The sequence below is a fragment of the Phalacrocorax aristotelis genome, chromosome 14 (genome assembly GCF_949628215.1).
Source record: "Phalacrocorax aristotelis chromosome 14, bGulAri2.1, whole genome shotgun sequence".
NCBI classification, from domain to species: Eukaryota; Metazoa; Chordata; class Aves; order Suliformes; family Phalacrocoracidae; genus Phalacrocorax; species Phalacrocorax aristotelis.
In genome coordinates, this window is record NC_134289.1 from 8,524,547 (window position 1) to 8,530,546 (window position 6,000).

General features: G+C 41.4%; 1 protein-coding gene across 1 annotated transcript in view; it reads right to left on the minus strand.

Annotated features, from left to right (window-relative positions):
* Positions 1–5,035, minus strand: part of PHYHIPL (phytanoyl-CoA 2-hydroxylase interacting protein like) — a 60,378-nt gene extending 55,343 nt beyond the window's left edge. Inside the window, exon 1 of the mRNA XM_075109532.1 lies at positions 4,977–5,035. The gene's annotated coding sequence lies outside the window, so the exon portion shown is untranslated. The remainder of the gene's footprint in view (positions 1–4,976) is intronic.
* Positions 5,036–6,000: the final 965 nt, after the last annotated feature.

Consider the following 6,000-nt stretch of genomic DNA (forward strand, 5'->3'; position numbering starts at 1 on the left):
TTAGATATATTTTGATATTCTGTATTTCTATTTCCAAATATTGAAGTGGCTATCAAGTTCTGAAAGGATGTAAATCAAAAGTTGCAGGGTTTTGCCTCACATTTTGATGATCACCACCACCACAGTATGATCTTACATGCTTCTTGTTCATCGCAAGTCTACAGAGCATAAAATCCCTCCTGATAATCAAAATAAAGCTTCATGGACAGAGAAGAGTGATTACACAACCACAGAAATGGCATGTACCAAATGAAACTGATTTTTTCTTTTTTAAACATGAGAAATATAACTCCATTAGAAGATCATATAAACATACTTAAAAATAAAAAGGGACACAAATTCAAGACCTGAATCTGCCCTTGCAGCATATTTTGGAGGTCAGCAGGCAGACACTATCTTAGATCTGAGACAATTACTTCTGAAGGTGAAAAGTTACCAGAAATAATCATCACCTCCACTTCTGTACACCCAAGACAGGAATGCAGCTCCTATGCTTTGACTCAGTAGTAAACACAGCATCAGAGGCTAAAGGTGCACAGTCTATGAGCATGAGGGCAAAACCCATGTGTGCAGTTTAGATACAAATGCTGATTATGGAAGTTACTTTATCTTGTTACAGAGAAGCACCGTGCCGTGGGGAGTCTTCTGTGGTTGTGTGTTTCTATACTGACCTGCACAATGTGTCCACTGGCAGCTATGGCAGGAGCCCACTCCTTGGGTAGGGTGAGATGTAGGACCTGTGTAACTGCAGGAAGAATTCTGCTCCATTACAGCCCTAAGAATGGTTGTCTGCCATATGTACTGTATACAAGTGCTCATTTTAATTAAGGTATAATCTCCTCACTCTCTGCACTAATCCTTGCTCCTCTTTCATAATATTCCCACAAACCACTCCAGGGTATTTTCTGGCATTGGAAAAGTCTCAACTTTGCTGGGTTTGGTCTGGTTTGACAGGCTCCTGCGTGTCCATCTTCATCTTTTGTTTTCTGACAGAGATCTGCTAATATGTGAGGCAGAAAAAACCCACCAGTGTTTGAGCATTAATTGGATGAGAATGGCAATTTGTGGATTTGAGGAATAGCAAAGGTGCCACTAGAGTGTGTAAGTGGGCAGCTGGCACAGTAGCTTTTGCCAACATTTGCGTCAATGTGGGAGTACAGCAATATGGTAGCTGTTAACATTGTACTCAATAAATATCCCATCATATGTGAAGACATGACTAGCCTTTTGGAAGAAGAAGCTGAGTATTCTCTGCATCTGCAGCAGGATTTTATGTGTAATCCCAGCAAATGTCAGCAGGCCTTCGTGGGTGCTTAAATACTGTATGCGTAGAATTGCTTTCCTGAAATCTAGTGTACAGGGCAACATTGAAATAATAGTGAAATAATTCACACATTGAATTATCCAGAGAAGAACGGTGTAATGCTCAACATGGCACTTTTTCTCAGCTGCCTCAAGCCTTAAGAAAAAACACACAGGCCTGCTGTTGTCAAGTGCATGTGACCATTTTTGTTACTGTAAGACTTGGTTTCTGTGTGCTATATATATGTGCATCTATAAAAGGGAAGCACTTAACTTATTTCCAACATTTCTTTTTGTTGCTGCTTGAAATAAGAAAGATGGTAAAATTATTGTTTTAGGGACAAGGAAATTGTTTCTGTTTCACATGAATTTTATACATTTCATAACTATTGCAGTTAAACAACAAAGAAAATATTGTAGATAAAAATTGCAGTAGACCTCAGTGGGGCATGTTTCTACAACTATTTCTTGCTGTGAGGTTTCCTCCTGTGGATCTCTTACAACCCTTACACAAAGGTTCACTACGTTCTTCTATTAGGAAAAAAATTATCTGGTGTTAGGGGTCTGTCTTCTAGTCGTCATCTGTTTTCATTTTGCCATGACATTTCTCTCTGTGAGGAGTGTGCCTACCCTTCTTTCTCCACCTTCTTCAAAGAGCCTTCTTTCTGTGCCTCAGTCCACCTCTGCTGCTTCTCTGAGAGTCATCCCTACACAGCTACGCATTTTGAATAATTCTCAGAGTCCAGGGCTCTATGCTTTATGCCATTTACGTTCCCTTAGAAGAAAGTTCTCTATAACAAAAATCTATCATGACATCAACTGAAAGTTCACCATTTTGAAGAGCCAAAACCACTGAGATTTTAAAGAAATTTTGTCCGTGAAGCTTCAAAAAGGTTGATTTACAGACACGGACAGCAACACAGAACTGGAGCAAACTCAAAAACTATAATACTTGGCTTGATCTTTTAGTCCATTTCATTGAAAACGAACACACTAGATTTAGTAAGGTGATAGAAAATAATTATGAAACCCTAAGTTAATCAATTCCTCCTTTTTATTTCTTTCTACATTGTCCACTAGTATCTTGCTGCTAGCATACAGATGAACCACAGTGTAAGCATGCTTTTTAACGCTGAGAAATTCTAAAACAAATGCAACAAAATGTCCTATCAAGCCACTAGTAAAACTAGCTGGCGACTCAATGAGGGATAATTTTCCATTCAGTAGTAACGGTGGTTAACTACTCTCCAAACCATCTTCCAAAATGAAGATTCTGCCCACAGAACACCACCCATGTTTTTATTTCTACATTCACAAAATCATATGCTGTCTTTTATGAAAGAATTTGGGAATATAAGGCAGCGGAGGAAAAAATGACAGTGCTAAATGACAGCACTATTTCAAAGTAAAAGGACTTATTGAAGTGCTACTATGATGGACAAAAATGCTCTTATATGCATCGGAAATTAAGCTTTATAGTTTCACATGCAAATATAAGGAGGGCCATTTACACTTTCTTACTGAAAAGTTAATGACTTGCACATTCCCTAATAAAATGCTTCCGATAGGCCTCATTAATGTAGCTATTTACCTTCAGTTATTGTCATAAGCATAAAAAGGGAAGATACTTTCTCCACCCTATCCCTTAAGCCTAAAAGCTTGAAATTTATATTTCTAAAGAAATATCGAACTGCAACATTCCCTCACATCATAAACCAAAACACAGAATTGCACCTTCTCAATGAAAATGAAGATCCTGAAATGTTGCTCCAGAAAGTGAGATATCAGCAGACTGATTTTAGCAGCAGGTGGCCAAGGCAGACCATGGGAGGGGCGAGTATAATTTTTTACTGCCACTGTGCAGTCAGCCCACTGCCTGAAAGGAGTGAAGAGCTCACGGGGAAAGGCCAGCCCTAGACAGGACGGAGGAGTGGAGAGACTGACCACCCAGCAAAGTCACCATTTGTCTTCCAGCTGGAGACTAAGGCTGTATCTTAAGCTGCCTCATTTGTATTTACCAAAGAGGTGAAAGAAAATCCTCATGCAGCCATCACCAGTCTGGCTGGACAGCAAAGAAGTTGCACTACTTGTTCTCTCCCAAGGACATGGGAGAGCCCCATCAGCCTGAATGCAGACTCACACATTGCTCAGAGATTGCTGAGATGCATCACTATACCTGCTGTCCCCAGCTCTGATTTCTCTTTTTGTGCAGGTACTACCTAGTGAGTTAAGTCTGGCTTGTAGCCACTCCATGGGTAGAGATCCAATCCTGTATACGGTGGTCTATGTTTTGTGCATTTGATAATGACAGGATAAGGCTTAAGCCGTGGCTGTACTGGCCAGCTGTCTCCAGCATACCTTCCAAGTACCAAACAAGTCTTAGGAGAAATGTCAATAGGGAAATACTGTAAAATAACATTCTGTATAGAAAGTACTCTGCCATGACATACACAATGTTATTTTAGACAAGTTTTCTTAATCAAGAAATAATCAATCTTATATCAAAACAAGGACATCTGGAACTTAATACCTTACATAACTAGCTTTCCAATAAGATTTTAAATTAAGAAGAAAAAAAAATTGGTAAATCCAAGCATGCTGACCCATGTGAGGTTCATGAAAATGGAAGGTTATATACATGAATTTGACACGGAGTGTGGAAAGAGTTGAGAAATTTATAAAGCCAAGTACTACTCACTCTGTTTTGCAGTGAACCACTACTCAGGTGGGTTTTACAATCCTAAGGGCAAAAACACTTCAGCTGCACAGTAAAAGCATCTATTTCTCAAACGAGGTGCCAAAATAAATAGTCTGACATCCCACCAGTAGAATAGATCATTCTGCAGATATATAAATAAATAAAACTCCACTCGGAAAACAAGCAACAAACAAACAAGAAAACCTTTATTCTTGGGCATCTGGGATCCAAGAGAACAAATCATATTTGAACTTGCTAAATCACATGCTAAAGAGTAGGGCTAACCACCCCTTCAGAAGAACACACTGTCTCTTACATCTTAGTCCCGAATCATGCACTCCCCTCCTCTTATTCCTGAACTATGTACTCCTCTTCTCCAAAAATAAAGAGATTAAAAAATGTATTCATCTCATTAGGCAGCCATAACCTTTTGAACAAATGGGAAACCTGATGGATTGAGATGCAGTGAATCCCCTACTTGCTGATTTCAGGAAGGGAAACTTTTGGTATTGAAAGTTCTTTTTAGACAGTTTTCCAACTTCATGTCTTAGGAAAGCAGCAACGTAGAAGGATACAATTTTATATTGTTAAACTCTGGAGACATGTGGGAACCAGACAAAAATCCTTAATGTCAGCAGAGTAAAAATTTTAAGAAAAATGCATAACAGATTTGCCTGTATAACGTGGGTATTCCTGCTCAAATCCCTTAGTCTTTGCATACTCAAGATTGCATCAAGCCATTAATTCTACAATAAATTCTCCTCCTGCTCCTCACAGCATCACTATTCCCTACTTGCCACATATCTGAGCTTCGCATTGAATCTCTTTTTCCCTGCAGGCAGTGGGTCACTTTCTTCCCAGCCCCTCAGTCCTGGTTTCTCTGCTCTCTTTGTCACCTTCCTCTCCTGTTGCTCAGCTCTTTTCCAGTTCCCTTCCTCCCTCTTTCCAGCCTCCCTCTGCCCCAGGTCTGTCATACCTTGTGCACAGGCTGACCAGCTGTGATCCTTGTGTGAAGAGCCACCCTCGCTCACACTGGAGATGGGAAAGTGGGCCCTTCCTTTCCCAGAGGGCTCCACACTGCCCTCCCGGTGCTCCTCCCCCAGCTCCCACCAGTCCCCTCATTCCGGCACAGAGAAGAGAGGTTTTGTCAAAAGTTGTGTTGGGGCCTCATGAGGAGAACGGTCCTGCCCACTCTGGCCACTAGCCATACACCAAAGACACCCAAAGTGTCAGTAAGGGGCCTGGGACACTGCTAGTCCTATCCTAAAGTCACTCGGGTGTGAGCTTTGAGCCCTGAAGGCAGCACATCTCCCCAAATCCCTTTGCAGTCAGTGCTCCTGGTGACATCCTTCTCAGTAGATATACTCTCCTGGTAGCAGAACTGGTACCAGAACTGCTCTCCCCTGGTGAGCAGGGGAGGGGAGGAGATGGCTGCACAACCAGGCTTCCCCCGCCACCACTGTCATCATATTTGCATTGCAGGGAGGTGATCTGGCTGCCTTTGTGGGGCCCTTTGGCAGGCGCCCAGCAGCCCTTCTGTGCCATTGCTCACATTGTACTGCAGGAGTATAAACATGGGCTTGTCCACAGTGCTCTCGACAGCTCTGGAGGAAATCCATGAACGCCTGGTGTCCAATAGGCCAGAGAAGCTGGGCTACTTTCTGTACACCAGCTACTGTCTGTATTCTATTTCCCTGTCTCTTGTAGGAATATGGAAGTTTGCCAGTATCAGAGAAATAGGACAAGGGAATGTGATGGGACTGAGAGTTTCATGCTACAAAATTGTCTTTAATGCTCCACTGTTTCTAAAGGCACGGACTGGACAGTGTTTAACATTTCTCAGGACCATGCCAAGGTGTCACAGAGATAAATAAATGAGGCAGAAAATACATGTTTGAGAAGAAAAAATAAAAGTGTTACTAGTGTGAGGAGAAAAATTATTTTAAAACCAGAAGGTATCATCTCAGCCAATCCTCTCTCTACCCTACAAATATTCAAAA